The sequence below is a fragment of the Amphiprion ocellaris genome, unplaced genomic scaffold, assembly GCF_022539595.1.
Source record: "Amphiprion ocellaris isolate individual 3 ecotype Okinawa unplaced genomic scaffold, ASM2253959v1 Aocel_unscaffolded218, whole genome shotgun sequence".
Lineage (NCBI taxonomy): Eukaryota > Metazoa > Chordata > Actinopteri > Pomacentridae > Amphiprion > Amphiprion ocellaris.
Window position 1 is genome coordinate 15,006 of NW_026559387.1, and position 17,754 is coordinate 32,759.

Genomic DNA, 17,754 nt, shown 5'->3' on the forward strand with positions numbered 1-17,754 from the left:
TTTTCAGCACATTAATGAGAAATGTTTCCAGAATGTGTCTTTCAATGTTTTAGCCCAAAATACTACTTTAATTCAGTAGTTCCTTATATTGTAACTCCTAGTTTTAGTTCTAAAAGGTAGCTTTAAATGTAGCTGAGCTGCTGCTGACCCCGCCTCCTTCAGGAAGAAAACTCTCTGCATCTGTGATTGACAGCACGGAGAAAAGCAGTTGACCTAGGAGGGCACAGGCAAAGATTTCAGGGGGAATGCATATATAATTTTTAAACTGACAGCTAGTCTTTTATGCCATTTTGGACAAAGTTTGGGTCATTAAGGACAAGTTTATGTCATGTTTTTGAGTGATTCTGGACAAGTTGTTTTCATTTTGGGCAAATTTTATGGTCTTTTACACCAGGTTTGTGTTGTTTTGGATACATTTCAAATAATTGGTTATTAGTTATGAGTAAATTTTTCTCAGTTAAATGTAGCTTGAAAAGGTTATGTACATCTAAATTTTCAAAATAATTTTGTTGTTAGAGGGTCTATAATGAATTGTCTATTAATAGCTTTATATTGTGGCTTTCTCAGAAATCCTAGTAAACGAAGTAGCCACAGGGTAACGTACTAAAGATATGTCATGTCATGACAGTCATGTTTGTGCAACATATATGGCCTGTTCCCACACTAATACATATAGTAGCTTAGAAAGGGTGGAATACAAAAAACACGAACACCACCAACATCTTAGTTCCTCAGATGCTGGCAGTGCATGAAGATTCTTGTGTTTACTCTTACAGCAGAGCATTTGGTGAATTTGTTTGTAGTTCAGACATTTTAGAGTTTTCAAGACAATCTGGACAATGTTTGGACAAATTTTGAATAATTTTCGACTAATGTTTAGGTAATTTCGTGCATGTTTCAGTACATGAAGACTCAGCAGGGAGTTTTCAAGTAATTTTAGACTAATTTGTAATTCATTTTAGACAATTTGGACAAGTATTTGTCATTTTGGACTAGTTTTGAGTCATTTTAAACGTATTTTAAATAACTTTAGACTTAAATTGAGTCAATTGGGCAATTCTCAAATAATTTTGTTCAAATTTTAACACATGAAGACTCTTGTGTTCACTCTTACAGCAGGACATTTGGTGAGTTTTACTCACAGCTCAGACATTTTAGAGTTTCCAAGTCAGTCTGGACAATCTTTTGGATACATGCTGAGTCATTCTGGACAGGTTTGGACACATTAAGAATAATTTAAGAGTAATTTGTAACTCATTTTGGACAATTTGGACAGGTTTTGTTGTTTTGGACTAAGTCTGAGTCAGTGTGGACTAATTGTAAATCATTTTAGACCCGTTGTAATTATTGTTTGATAAGCTTTGAGTCATTTTGTTTAATTTTAGTTCATGAAGCAGTGAGGGGGAGGAGCTATACAGAACTGGATGGCTATTGGCTCTTCAGTCGGAAACGAAATAAAACTCTGAAGCTGGGAGGATAACTAGTTGAGGAAAAGCTCATCACAAACATTTTAAAGCTTCTAAAACACAATAAAAGTGGATTTTCACCACATGGGACCTGTGAAGCAGCACCTTAAAAAGAGCAAATCTGTTTTTTCTGATGTTCACTTCATGTGTGAGCTCCATTACAGCGTCGCACAGCAGTTAATGCCTCATTGAACAGCAGGTGGAGCTGTCAGCAGAGCATCTCTTTATTCGGCTTTATTATCTCCAGTCTGCCTCCTTCATTCTCTGGTTTCTGCCTCTGCTACCTGCAGCTGCGAATTATATTTGTCTGAACATTCAGTTTCTCTGCATCACTGCTGGCTGTGTGCTGCGGTGACAGATTCAGTCTTTGCCAAATCAAATCCCCCCTCAGTCACGACTCTGTCACAGAGAGGGAGTGAGTCACAAACACAGAAACACACATTCATGCACCAGAACATCAGCACAGCACCAAAATACACTCAGAAAGATACAAAAATTAGGATTTTTTTTCTTTTTAGCATAAATGTTAATCACATCTCAGTGATAAAGTAATGTAAAATATTATTTAGAAAACAAAAAGAAACAACAGCAGGAAAGTACAAATGTCTTGTTTTTTCCCATTTACAATTTATTTTACTCACATCTGAAAGCTAAATTAAGATGAAATGCTATATAATGTTTTGGCTGCGTAATTTGGAGAAACCTACAAGCACTGAAAATGCACAAATTTGTATTTTTTTTCCGTTGTCATTTATTTTGGTCACATGTGAGCAATAGTTGAATTTTAAATTATTTGGCTTTTTAAAGTGAAGAAACAGACACATTTTTATCACTAAAATACATCCCCAAAATACAAAAAAAAAAAACCCTCCCAACAAACAGTTTTATTTCTGTCTGGGATGACGTATACATAGCACAAGAAGAACACAGCGCAAAAACACATCCAACTTTATTTTATTCTTTATATATATATATATATATATATATATATATATATATATATATATATATATATATATATACTATTTCATCCTCATCTCTCACCCCTGTATATATTGTAAATATTATTACTACTGTTCTATTATTATTTTATTCCTATTACTATGTCTATTGCTCCATAAGCTGCTGTAACAATGTAAATTTCCTCTGGCGTGGGGAGAAATAAAGGACTTATCTTAGCTTAGCTTATATATATATATATATATATATATATATATATATATATATATAATAGAATATAGAATATTCTTTATTGTGAGTGTGTTTTTATATTTATTTTATGATATTTGTGTATATCTGTATGTTTAATATGCTGCTGGTTTCTTGAATTTCCCTCAGGATCAATAACCTACCTACCTACCTATTCTGTATATATATATATATATATATATATATATATATATATATATATATATATATATATATATATATATATATATCAGAATTATGTACAGAATATATATATTAAAGCTAAAAACTGTAGATGATAGGATAGCATCCAGCTGTGTTGATCTGGACGCTCCTGATGATGTCACCGGTTTATAGGCGGTCACGCAGATCGCCTGAACAGAAAAAAAAAAACGGCGTGAGCGCGTGCATGTGCACATTTTTGTCCTTGCTTCACGCGACCCTCTTCCCCTCTTTCCGGTTGGGCTCATGAAACACTTTTGTTTTGTTTTGTTTTTTTTGTGAATTCCCGGTGGATAAAACAAACACCGAGAGAATAAATATACAAATAAACAAACAATAGTCATAATTTTAATTTGAAAAAACCGTTAACAGATTTTAATGGTATATGTGCACGCGCCTCGCTCTCTCTCTCTCTTTCTCGCTCGCTCTGCACGCGCCTCTCATCCATCCTGTCCCTCGCGCGACAACAGCTCTCCTCCAACCAGCCAGCCGCCGCACGCGCTCCCCACTCTGGTTTAAGCTAACAGGCTAACGGAGGACGGCGGCTCTTCTTGCTAGCCGTTTTTGAAACGTTCCGGTTGCGGCGGCGAGGGTTTTTTCTTCCCCCCCCCCCCCGGTTTTTGTGATGCGCAGACGTGGTTCTCGCTGAGCACCGGACCGTCTCTCGCTCCTCTTCCCTCCTCCGGCTGACCGGGAGCCGCCATGGAGTGCCGCGTCCTGTCCATTCAGAGCCATGTAGTCCGGGGATACGTGGGCAACAAGAGCGCCTCTTTCCCGTTACAGGTAAATGCAAACCAGCATGCACCCATTATCGGACGGCCGCCCGTTAACGGACACGACCCCCGTCTGATAGGCTTCACTCACGTTTTCGCACGAAATCTCACCGCGACTCTTCACCATCAGTAAATATTCCACCTTTTTCTGTAACCTACATGCTAATTTACAAAGTTCGTAGCTGAAGGTTCTGGTCAAAGCTGCCGTTTGTTGTATTTTTCCCCTCCAACGTCGCTTTGACGTGAAAAATCCAAGGTGTCGAGCATGATTCCCCCGTCAGACCGTTTAAACGCCCCGTCATCCAGTTCTAATCGGTATTTCGTGCACATTTAACCCGCTAATGGAGGCGGCACCTGTCATTGGGACCGGATCAAGTTGTTCCTCCGTGACGGCTCATCGTCCATCACGGAGTAAAGAATTAACGGATGTAGAGCAACTTGGACGGGTTGTGTTGCTGATAACGGAGCAGCAGGTGTTAATCAAATGACCCCTATCTGGACATGTCACCTGTAGCTCCTCCCACTGACCTGTAACACCTGGTTGATCATCATCTCAGGGGTCACAGGTACAAATTCAGTCACTAAACTGTATTTATTCACTCACAGTAGTCATAATATACATTTAGGTGTCTAAAATACAAAATATGATCATAAAACTGCCACTAATGAGTATTTTTCAATTAGTAGATTAAGGTAAATAACACATTTTCTTCCCACAAAAGCAAAACCACCATTTAAGTTCTTGACTCCAGCATGATGGAAAATAAACACGAAAAATGGCTAATTATTTAATGTAACTCCAAAAAAAAAAAAACAATTCAGTATTCTAATAACACTCTTAACAAAGTGCAACATGGACACAGTGAATATTTTATAGTTATTGTGTAATCAGATTTCAGTGGTGATTTTCAAATTTGACAGCATAAATGTACACAATTCTTAGCAATAGCATTGGATTTTAATATTAGCATGTTTTATTCTTATCAACTGTATATTATTGTTTAGTTCTAAATGTCTGTTACCTTAGATGTCAGTCCTGTGAAAGGTGAAGAGTGCAACACGGTCACAGTGGATTTTTGTATAGTTATTGTGTGATCTGATTTTAGTGGTGGATTTCTAATTTGACAGCACAATATATATAATTCTCAGCATTTGATTTTATGCTTAACATTCCATTTAAGTTCTTTTTATTCTTACCAACTGTATATTATTGTTTAGATCTAAATGTTGTAGCTGTCAGTTCTACAAAAGACAAAATCTGTATATTAAAGTGTAACATGGACACATATTTTTAAGTCATTTTGGGCAAGTTTCAGTGAATGAGGACTCAGCAGCCAGTTTTCGAGTAATTTTAGACTAATTTGGAGTCATTTTGGTCTAATTTTGAGACATTTAAAACATGTTGCTATTGTTTTTGGACAAGTTTTGAGTCACTGTGGACAAATTTTGAGTCATTGTGGACAAATTTTGAGCCATTTGAACATATTTGAAATAACTTTGGACTCTTGTGTCATTTTGGGAAATTTTCAAGTCCTTTTGTTTAAGTTTTAGTGCATGAAGTCTCTTGTGTTCACTGTTACGGCAGAGCATTTGAGGAGTTTTGGTCATAGTGATCAGACATTTTAGAGTTTTTGAGTCAATCTGGACAATCTTTGGACACATTTTGAATAATTTTAGACTGATTTGGGGCAAATTTCAGTGCATGAAGACTCAGCAGCCAGTATTTGAGTAATTTTAGACTAATTTGTAACTCATTTTGGAGAATTTGAACAGGTTTTTCTCATTTTGGACTAATTCTGAGTCACTTTGGAGTAATATTGAGTGATTTCAGACACGTTGCAACAATGTTTTGATGAGTTTTGAGTCATTTTGTTTAAATTTTAGTTCATGAAGACTGTTGTGTTCACACTTACAGCAGAACATTTGGTGAGTTTTGCTTGTAGTTCACAGATTGTACAGTTTAGCAGAAGTAGCTAAGTAATAGAAAGTAAATAAACTTGGTGGGCTAAGAGGCTGCTGCTCATTCTGATTGGTTCACCTGGAAGCAGTGAGGGCAGTGCAGTTTTTTTTACAGGTTTTTTACAGCATGAAGCAGCTAAAGCTACTTCTTTACTAATTATTGTGTTATCTGTTTTTGCTAATGTCTACAGCGTAATTCACATAATTCTCATGGAAAGATAATGTATTCATCATCAAACAAATGGTGCTACAAGAATAAATAAGAAAAGTATTTAAAAAGAATAACTGCAGTAAAACAATAAAATAAAAAACAAAATTATTTCGTCAGTTTATCAGACAACAAAGTCTATATTTTGTCAGTACAGCAGCTTGTAAATGAAGCGACTGCTGGTTAACATGTCATCTCGATGAGTTTCAGTCACTGTTTCATCCTTGCTCTGCTGTCTGACAACAGAAACAGAAAAAATCTGTAAATGAGAGCAGGTTTATTGTGAGTTTAGCTGTATCAGAATTAAGGCTGCCACAAACGACGCGTCGACGAATCGCCTGAGCACGGTACGTCATCAAAAGCGGAAGTGAGTGCGCAATGCAACAGAAATCACCGTCCGAGCGGAGCGCAGAACACGCATGGACATCCGTCCTGTATCGTGAATATATAGTATATGCGCGGTATCATAAACGCGGATGTCCACGCTGTGTCGTGCATATATAATATATGCATATACTATATATGCACGATACAGCGCGGATGTCCGTGCATGTTCCACGCTCCGCTCGGACGGTGATTTCTGTTGCATTGCGTGCTCGCTTCCGCTTTTGATGACGTATCGTGCTCAGGCGATTCATCGATTCGTTGTTAGTGGCAGCCCTAATTCTGATACAGCTAAACTCACAATAAACCTGCTCTCATTTACAGATTTTTTCTGTTTCTGTTGTCAGACAGCAGAGCAAGGATGAAACAGTGACTGAAACTCATCGAGATGACATGTTAACCAGCAGTCGCTTCATTTACAAGCTGCTGTACTGACAAAATATAGACTTTGTTGTCTGATAAACTGACGAAATAATTTTGTTTTTTATTTTATTGTTTTACTGCAGTTATTCTTTTTAAATACTTTTCTTATTTATTCTTGTAGCACCATTTGTTTGATGATGAATACATTATCTTTCCATGAGAATTATGTGAATTACGCTGTAGACATTAGCAAAAACAGATAACACAATAATTAGTAAAGAAGTAGCTTTAGCTGCTTCATGCTGTAAAAAACCTGTAAAAAAAACTGCACTGCCCTCACTGCTTCCAGGTGAACCAATCAGAATGAGCAGCAGCCTCTTAGCCCACCAAGTTTATTTACTTTCTATTACTTAGCTACTTCTGCTAAACTGTACAATCTGTGAACTACAAGCAAAACACACCAAATGTTCTGCTGTAAGTGTGAACACAACAGTCTTCATGAACTAAAATTTAAACAAAATGACTCAAAACTCATCAAAACATTGTTGCAACGTGTCTGAAATCACTCATATTACTCCAAAGTGACTCAGAATTAGTCCAAAATGAGAAAAAACCTGTTCAAATTCTCCAAAATGAGTTACAAATTAGTCTAAAATTACTCAAATACTGGCTGCTGAGTCTTCATGCACTGAAATTTGCCCCAAATCAGTCTAAAATTATTCAAAATGTGTCCAAAGATTGTCCAGATTGACTCAAAAACTCTAAAATGTCTGATCACTATGACCAAAACTCCTCAAATGCTCTGCCGTAACAGTGAACACAAGAGACTTCATGCACTAAAACTTAAACAAAAGGACTTGAAAATTTCCCAAAATGACACAAGAGTCCAAAGTTATTTCAAATATGTTCAAATGGCTCAAAATTTGTCCACAATGACTCAAAATTTGTCCACAGTGACTCAAAACTTGTCCAAAAACAATAGCAACATGTTTTAAATGTCTCAAAATTAGACCAAAATGACTCCAAATTAGTCTAAAATTACTCGAAAACTGGCTGCTGAGTCCTCATTCACTGAAACTTGCCCAAAATGACTTAAAAATATGTGTCCATGTTACACTTTAATATACAGATTTTTGTCTTTTGTAGAACTGACAGCTACAACATTTAGATCTAAACAATAATATACAGTTGGTAAGAATAAAAAGAACTTAAATGGAATGTTAAGCATAAAATCAAATGCTGAGAATTATATATATTGTGCTGTCAAATTAGAAATCCACCACTAAAATCAGATCACACAGTAACTATACAAAAATCCACTGTGACCTGTGTTGCACTCTTCACCCCCTTTCACAGGACTTGACATCTAAGGGTAACAGGACATTTAGAACTAAACAATAATATACAGTTGATAAGAATAAGAACATGCTAATATTAAAATCCAATGCTATTGCTAAGAATTTGTGTACATTTATGCTGTCAAATTGAAAATCACCCACTGAAATCTGATTACACAATAACTATAAAATATTCACTGTGTCCATGTTGCACTTTGTTAAGAGTGTTATTAGAATACTGAATTGTTTTTTTTTTTTTGGAGTTACATTAAATAATTAGCCATTTTTCGTGTTTATTTTCCATCATGCTGGAGTCAAGAACTTAAATGGTGGTTTTGCTTTTGTGGGAAGAAAATGTGTTATTTACCTTAATCTACTAATTGAAAAATACTCATTAGTGGCAGTTTTATGATCATATTTTGTATTTTAGACACCTAAATGTATATTATGACTACTGTGAGTGAATAAATACAGTTTAGTGACTGAATTTGTACCTGTGACCCCTGAGATGATGATCAACCAGGTGTTACAGGTCAGTGGGAGGAGCTACAGGTGACATGTCCAGATAGGGGTCATTTGATTAACACCTGCTGCTCCGTTATCAGCAACACAACCCGTCCAAGTTGCTCTACATCCGTTAATTCTTTACTCCGTGATGGACGATGAGCCGTCACGGAGGAACAACTTGATCCGGTCCCAATGACAGGTGCCGCCTCCATTAGCGGGTTAAATGTGCACGAAATACCGATTAGAACTGGATGACGGGGCGTTTAAAACGGTCTGACGGGGGAATCATGCTCGACACCTTGGATTTTTCACGTCAAAGCGACGTTGGAGGGGAAAAATACAACAAACGGCAGCTTTGACCAGAACCTTCAGCTACGAACTTTGTAAATTAGCATGTAGGTTACAGAAAAAGGTGGAATATTTACTGATGGTGAAGAGTCGCGGTGAGATTTCGTGCGAAAACGTGAGTGAAGCCTATCAGACGGGGGTCGTGTCCGTTAACGGGCGGCCGTCCGATAATGGGTGCATGCTGGTTTGCATTTACCTGTAACGGGAAAGAGGCGCTCTTGTTGCCCACGTATCCCCGGACTACATGGCTCTGAATGGACAGGACGCGGCACTCCATGGCGGCTCCCGGTCAGCCGGAGGAGGGAAGAGGAGCGAGAGACGGTTCCGGTGCTCAGCGAGAACCACGTTGCGCATCACAAAAACCGGGGGGGGGGGGGAAGAAAAACCCGGTCGCCGCCGCAACCGGAACGTTTCAAAAACGAGCTAGCAAGAAGAGCCGCCGTCCCCTCCGTTAGGCCTGTTAGCTTAAACCAGAGTGGGGAGCGCGTGCGGCGGCTGGCTGGTTGGAGGAGAGCTGTTGTCGCGCGAGGGACAGGATGGATGAGAGGCGCGTGCAGAGCGAGCGAAGAAAGAGAGAGAGAGAGCGAGGCGCGTGCACATATACCATTAAAATCTGTTAACGGTTTTTTCAAATTAAAATTATGACTATTGTTTGTTTATTTGTATATTTATTCTCTCGGTGTTTGTTTTATCCACCGGGAATTCACAAAAAAAACAAAACAAAACAAAAGTGTTTCATGAGCCCAACCGGAAAGAGGGGAAGAGGGTCGCGTGAAGCAAGGACAAAAATGTGCACATGCACGCGCTCACGCCGTTTTTTTTTTTCTGTTCAGGCGATCTGCGTGACCGCCTATAAACCGGTGACATCATCAGGAGCGTCCAGATCAACACAGCTGGATGCTATCCTATCATCTACAGTTTTTAGCTTTAATATATATATTCTGTACATAATTCTGATATATATATATATTATATATATTATATATTATATATATTATATAAATATATATATATATATATATATATATATATATACAGAATAGGTAGGTAGGTAGGTTATTGATCCTGAGGGAAATTCAAGAAACCAGCAGCATATTAAACATACAGATATACACACAATATCATTAAAATAAATATAAAAACACACTCACAATAAAGAATATTCTATATTCTATTATAGTATATAATATATATATATATATATATATATATATATATATATATATATATATATAAGCTAAGCTAAGATAAGTCCTTTATTTCTCCCCACGCCAGAGGAAATTTACATTGTTACAGCAGCTTATGGAGGCAATAGACATAGTAATAGGAATAAAATAATAATAGAACAGTAGTAATAATATTTACAATATATACAGGGGTGAGAGATGAGGATGAAATAGTATATATATATATATATATATTATATATATATATATATATATATATATATAATATATATATATAATATATAATATATATATATATATATATATATATATATATATAAAAAGAATAAAATAAAGTTGGATGTGTTTTTGCGCTGTGTTCTTCTTGTGCTATGTATACGTCATCCGCAGACAGAAATAAAACTGTTTGTTGGGAGGGGTTTTTTTTTTTGTATTTTGGGGATGTATTTAGTGATAAAAATGTGTCTGTTTCTTTTCACTTTAAAAAGCCAAATAATTTAAAATTCAACTATTGCTCACAGTGTGACCAAAATAAATGACAAGCGAAAAAAAATACAAATTTGTGCATTTTCAGTGCTTGTAGGTTTCTCCAAATTACGCAGCCAAAAGCATTATATAGCATTTCATCTAATTTAGCTTTCAGATGTGAGTAAAATAAATTGTAAATGGGAAAAAACAAGACATTTGTACTTTTCCTGCTGTTGTTTCTTTTTGTTTTCTAAATAATATTTTACATTACTTTATCACTGAGATGTGATTAACATTTATGCTAAAAAGAAAAAAAATCCTAATTTTTGTATCTTTCTGAGTGTATTTGGTGCTGTGCTGATGTTCTGGTGCATGAATGTGTGTTTCTGTGTTTGTGACTCACTCCCTCCTCTGTGACAGAGTCGTGACTGAGGGGGGATTTGATTTGGCAAAGACTGAATCTGTCACCGCAGCACACAGCCAGCAGTGATGCAGAGAAACTGAATGTTCAGACAAATATAATTCGCAGCTGCAGGTAGCAGAGGCAGAAACCAGAGAATGAAGGAGGGCAGACTGGAGATAATAAAGCCGAATAAAGAGATGCTCTGCTGACAGCTCCACCTGGCTGTTCAATGAGGCATTAACTGCTGTGCGACGCTGTAATGGAGCTCACACATGAAGTGAACATCAGAAAAAACAGATTTGCTCTTTTTAAGGTGCTGCTTCACAGGTCCCATGTGGTGAAAATCCACTTTTATTGGTGTTTTAGAAGCTTTAAAATGTTTGTGATGAGCTTTTCCTCAACTAGTTATCCTCCCAGCTTCAGAGTTTTATTTCGTTTCCGACTGAAGAGCCATAGCCATCCAGTTCTGTATAGCTCCTCCCCCTCACTGCTTCATGAACTAAAATTAAACAAAATGACTCAAAGCTTATCAAACAATAATTACAACGGGTCTAAAATGATTTACAATTAGTCCACACTGACTCAGACTTAGTCCAAAACAACAAAACCTGTCCAAATTGTCCAAAATGAGTTACAAATTACTCTTAAATTATTCTTAATGTGTCCAAACCTGTCCAGAATGACTCAGCATGTATCCAAAAGATTGTCCAGACTGACTTGGAAACTCTAAAATGTCTGAGCTGTGAGTAAAACTCACCAAATGTCCTGCTGTAAGAGTGAACACAAGAGTCTTCATGTGTTAAAATTTGAACAAAATTATTTGAGAATTGCCCCAATTGACTCAATTTAAGTTCTAAAGTTATTTAAAATACGTTTAAAATGACTCAAAACTAGTCCAAAATGACAAATACTTGTCCAAATTGTCTAAAATGAATTACAAATTAGTCTAAAATTACTTGAAAACTCCCTGCTGAGTCTTCATGTACTGAAACATGCACGAAATTACCTAAACATTAGTCGAAAATTATTCAAAATTTGTCCAAACATTGTCCAGATTGTCCTTGAAAACTCTAAAATGTCTGAACTACAAACAAATTCACCAAATGCTCTGCTGTAAGAGTAAACACAAGAATCTTCATGCACTGCCAGCATCTGAGGAACTAAGATGTTGGTGGTGTTCGTGTTTTTTGTATTCCACCCTTTCTAAGCTACTATATGTATTAGTGTGGGAACAGGCCATATATGTTGCACAAACATGACTGTCATGACGATGACATATCTTTAGTACGTTACCCTGTGGCTACTTCGTTTACTAGGATTTCTGAGAAAGCCACAATATAAAGCTATTAATAGACAATTCATTATAGACCCTCTAACAACAAAATTATTTTGAAAATTTAGATGTACATAACCTTTTCAAGCTACATTTAACTGAGAAAAATTTACTCATAACTAATAACCAATTATTTGAAATGTATCCAAAACAACACAAACCTGGTGTAAAAGACCATAAAATTTGCCCAAAATGAAAACAACTTGTCCAGAATCACTCAAAAACATGACATAAACTTGTCCTTAATGACCCAAACTTTGTCCAAAATGGCATAAAAGACTAGCTGTCAGTTTAAAAATTATATATGCATTCCCCCTGAAATCTTTGCCTGTGCCCTCCTAGGTCAACTGCTTTTCTCCGTGCTGTCAATCACAGATGCAGAGAGTTTTTCTTCCTGAAGGAGGCGGGGGTCAGCAGCAGCTCAGCTACATTTAAAGCTACCTTTTAGAACTAAAACTAGGAGTTACAATATAAGGAACTACTGAATTAAAGTAGTATTTTGGGCTAAAACATTGAAAGGACACATTCTGGAAACATTTCTCATTAATGTGCTGAAAATGGTAAATATATGATCTTTAATAAAACAGAATTCATTATTGCACAGTACAAACCAGCAGCCAGGAATAAACACAAGCATCCCTTTATATGTTCCTCCTCTTCATCGACACATTCTACATCTGAAACAAGGAGTAGCGGAAGGAGGAGGTCGGACAAAAGTCAGCAAAAAAGGAGGAGCATGAAGAGCATCCGGTGGATCATTTGGAGTCTTGGTCCAATTCAGGATCTAGAGATAAAAACAGCACAAACATGTTAATCATTTGTGTTGCTACTGAGCTGGCAACATCATGAGATAAAAAATACAGTTCAGAAGCTCCACATAGAACTGGAATTATCAGACAAAGTACTAGCAAAGCACGACAGATGAAGCCTTATGTGAGTGTAATGTCAATAAACTGGTTTCTATCAGCATCCTGCTGAAAAAACTGCACTGATTTAAAGTTGAGTTAATTAGTCAGATTCATTGTGGATTAGGTTTGCCTAAATTTGGTTCTGAACCCCAAAAATTTGCCAAAATTACACCATATACCAGAGTCACAGTAAAGTATGTTTTTAAAATGCAAAGTTACTTAGCGAACTCTCCCCTCTCATTCTCGCACCAGTGAAGGTGAACTGAGGGAAGCTGGTCAGGTCTCCTCCTCCATAAAGTCTCTGAAGCTTCGCTGTTTCCTCTGACAGGTGTTTTATGTAATCTGGCTCCGCCTCCAACAGTCGACCATTCAGCCTTAGAGACAAGAAAGATTAAAACAGAAAATGGCTGTCAGTCAGTTGAAGTCTCCTCCAAACTGCCCGTCAATATCAATTTCCGTCCAATTTTCAGTCAGTTTTCTACTAATGATGTTGGCATATTGCAGCTTTTACTTCTTCTTTCTACAGCTATATTATATGTAAGTGGATGGACCATGAGACAGATTGTTGTGCTAAATCACTTAAGGGTCAGAATTTTAAAACTGTGTCATCTATCAATAACTGCAATACTTCTAAATTAAACAGAAAGGAATATATGAATTAATTTAGGACCCATAGTAGAAACTCAAGCAACACAAGTGAATCCAGAGTCCACCTGTGACTTCCAATCTGCAAAACTTCTTGAACATGGTTCTAAAATGAGCTGTGAACAGCAGAACTTTCTATGGACTGTGTCCATCTATGTCCACATCATGGCTCCACATGGAAAAAAATTATCTAAGGAAACGAAAAATCTCACTGTGATTCCTTTAGAAAGATGGAAAAGGATCCATGAAGATCAGTGAGCAACTAAAATCAGTGAACCACAGTGTCAGCATGAATCAGGAGGTATAGAAGAAACCATAGTACTACTAATCAGAGCTCCTAAAATGATTCCATGGACAGTGAACTACTTTCACAATCCAGCTGTTGGAAAAACAGACAGCAGCTGCTTCAGACTTCAACAATCAGGTTATCAATGGAAATCAGAGTTAGTGTGAAGCTCAGACAGCGTGAAGGACATTTCAGAACATCAACCTCTATGGACGCAGGACAAGAACAAAGCCTGGTTGCTGCTCAGAACTCAACTTCCTGATGAAAGTTTGCTAAAGAACATGAAAAGAAGCTCGATGAATGTTGGAGAACATTCTTTGGTCAGATGAAGGTAAATAGTTGGGCTCAGATGGAGTCCAGCATGTTTGGTGTGACCCTGACCAGGACTACCAGAGTGGATGCATAGTCCTGACAGTGAAGCACAGAGGTGGGAGAGTGAATGATATGGGAATCCTTTTTTTTCCCATCCCTACCTGTGAAGATTTTTGTTATTCTCTGATCTTCTCCAAGAAGAGTCTCTGAACTGGATCCAAATCTGAAAAACAGGAGGGAAGTTAGGAAGCTAGAAAAGAAAACTGTTTTAGTTCTAAAAAAAGCCAATAATAACTGCTAGAACTGGCAGTGGCACAACTGTCTGATATGAATTTAATTGTCTGATTTTTAAATCAGCATGTGGCTGTGGTGGTTACCTGTGTGCATTGACACATCTTCTTCTTTCCCTGTAGCTTTCCTCCTCGTCCTGTTCCAGCTGCACCTCTGTCAGAAACAGGAGGAGCTGGACTATTATCTGTTCTGCAGCCTCTGCATCCACGGCAACTGCTGTAAAAACCCAGAAACAGGAAAGTTGAAAGTCTGCAACAGCTGTCACCACTTCTGAAGTTTTTATTCAACCCTCTGAACCCCAAATCTGTCTAGAGGTTTGAAAAGCATGTTTTATTTTTATTTTCTTATAAAAATAACCAACTATTTCACAATTTATCAGAGCCAAAACTGATAAAAAGTGAAATTTCCCAATTTGCCTTGAACCACTCATCTTTGATTTTAACATTAAAGCATGTAAACATATTCTAGTAGACCCAAAACTAAAACTAAAACCTGTAAATGTGCACAATATGGGCTCTTTAAACACAAGTGTAAACACACAGAAAAACAATTTTTGTTTTGTTTTTTGTTTTTTTTGTCTATAGGGGCACATAATTGTTGAATCACTATGAATTGCACACTGTTGCCATGGTAAGAGTTAAACAAAAAATGTGTAGTCCCAAGAATTTAAGACCCTTTTTTGTGAGAAAACCATAATGAGCATTTTAGGGTGAACAGAGGTGATGCTCTCCAAAGTTCAAACAACCACCTAGCAAGAGGTCTAAAACTCACAATGAACAAATTTCCAGTTCTTTAATCTGCACACAATCATAAATGTAAAAAGAGAATTTGACATCTTATATGGAGGTAAATGCTAGACAATTTGGTGAACAAATTTCTTCTTGTGCACAGATAAGTCACTGACAAACAGGTTGATATAGGCATAGTTTCAACTCTGGTATCTCATGCTAAGCTAAGCTAACTGCCTCTGGCCTCTAGATCGTGGGGCTAGATTGTGAATACATGTACTTCATAAAATATTGGAGTGACTTTAAAGTGTAAGTTGTATCTGCTATCTTCTCCTTCTTGCTTCTCCTAATATTTCTTCCCCACTCACCGAAGTCAAACTTACCATCCAAAATGTTCGCTGTGACAACCTCTGGACTGGTTCGTTGACCAGTTTCACCCGTTGTGTGCTGAGGAACAGCAAACAGCAGCTCTTCCATCAGTGCATCTGTCTGCAGATCTTCAGTTTCAGCTTCAGGCAAAGACAGAGGTTCAAGGTTTAGAGCCTCAGTTACCTCTTTAAATACTGTTCCCTCATTTACTTTCATCTTCTCCTCTCCGGCAAGGATTTCAGCTTCTTTTTCCAGATAACCTGTGGTTTCACTCAGAGATTCGCTACCAAGTGTTCCTAACGAGGCCTCAACTTCTGCCAAAGTCACAGACTCGAGAGACATGGCTTCCAAAACTATTCAGTGACTCTTTATCTGATTCATGACCCATCATTTCATTTTGTGGTCTCACTTCCTGTAGAGGAGCTTCAGTCCACTGCTTTGGGTCCCTGCTCAGAACCAAAACATGGCCTCCATCAACATGGCTGTCTCAGCTTCTATTGCCTCTGAGGCTTCAGAGATAGAATTCCCTCTGAACAATTCAGCCTCTTTTTCATCCTCTAAAATTGCAACATCATCTGCTGTAATCATCACTTCCATTTTTTCCTCTTCAGCAAGAATTTCAGCTTCTTTCTCCAGATAACCCATGGTTTCACTCAGAGATTCGCTTCCCAGTGTTCCCAACGAGGCCTCAACTTCCGCCAAAGTCACGGACTCAAGAGGACATGGCTTCTAAAACATTCAATGACTCTTTATCTGATTCATGACCCATTGTTTCATCCCGTGGTCCCACTTCCTGGAGGGGAGCTTCAGTCGACTGCTTTGGTCCCTGCTCAGAACCAAACATGGCCTCCATCAACATGGCTGTCTCAGCTTGTATTGCATCTGTGGCTTCAGGAGATAGAATCCACTGTTGACAATTCAGTTTGTGTTTCTAAAATAGCAACATCTTCTGCTCTCACCTTTATTTCCAAACTTCTCTCTTCAGCAAGAATTTCAGCTTCTTTCTCCAGATAACCTGTGGTTTCACTCAGAGATTCGCTACCTAGAGTTCCTAATGAGGCCTCAACTTCCGCCAAAGTCACGGACTCGAGAGACATTGCTTCCAAAACAGTCAATGACTCTTTATCTGATTCATGACCCATCATTTCATCTGTGGTCTCACTTCCTGGAAGGAAGCTTCAGTCGACTGCTTTGGTCCCTGCTCAGAACCAAACATGGCCTCCATCAAGAACGTCTCTGCTTCTATTGCCTCTGAGGCTTCAGAGATAGAACTCTCTGTTAACAATTCAGCCTCTGTTTCCAGAAGGTCAGCATCCTCTGCTGTCATCTTCACTTCCATTTTTTCCTCCCTAGCAAGAATTTCAGCTTCTTTCTCCAGATAACCCATGGTTTCACTCAGAGATTCACTTCCTAGAGTTCCCAACGAGGCCTCAACTTCCGCCAAAGTCACGGACTCGAGAGACATGGCTTTCCAAAACATTCAGTGACTCTTTTATCTGCTTCCTGACCCATTGTTTCATCCCATGGTCTCACTCCTGGAGAGAAAGCTTCAGTCGACTGCTTTGGTCCCCGTTCAGAACCAAACATGGTCTCCATCAACATAGCTGCCTCGGCTTCTATTGCATCTGTGACTTCAGAGATAGAATCCATTGTTGACAATTCACTTTGTGTTTCAAAAATGGCAACAACATCTGCTGTCGTGTTCACTTCCATCTTTTCCTCTCCAGCATGAATTTCAGCTTCTTTCTCCAGATTAACCTGTGGTTTCAGTCAGAGTCTCACTCTCCAGAGTTCCTAACGAGGCCTCAACTTCAGCCAAAGTCACAGATTCGAGAGACATTGCTTCCAAAACATTTGTCGACTCTGTCTCCACCTCCTGAACTATAGTTTCATGCTGTGACCCCAGTTGGAGGGGAGCTTCAGTCGACCGGTTTGGTCCTGCTCAGAACCAAACATGGCCTCCATCAATTCAGCTGTTTCTGCTTCTATTGCATCGGTGGCTTCAGAGATAGAATCCACTGTTGACAATTCAGCCTCTGTTCAAAAATGGCAACATCTTCTGCTGTCGT

General features: G+C 38.0%; 1 long non-coding RNA gene across 1 annotated transcript; it reads right to left on the reverse strand.

Annotated features, from left to right (window-relative positions):
* Positions 1-12,857: 12,857 nt before the first annotated feature.
* LOC129348452 (uncharacterized) lies at positions 12,858-14,473 on the reverse strand. The gene is made up of 3 exons (XR_008600977.1): positions 14,459-14,473; positions 13,304-13,428; positions 12,858-12,930 (listed from the first exon to the last, which is right to left on the reverse strand). It is a non-coding gene; the product is annotated as an uncharacterized LOC129348452 (long non-coding RNA).
* Between the last annotated feature and the right edge of the window lie 3,281 nt (positions 14,474-17,754).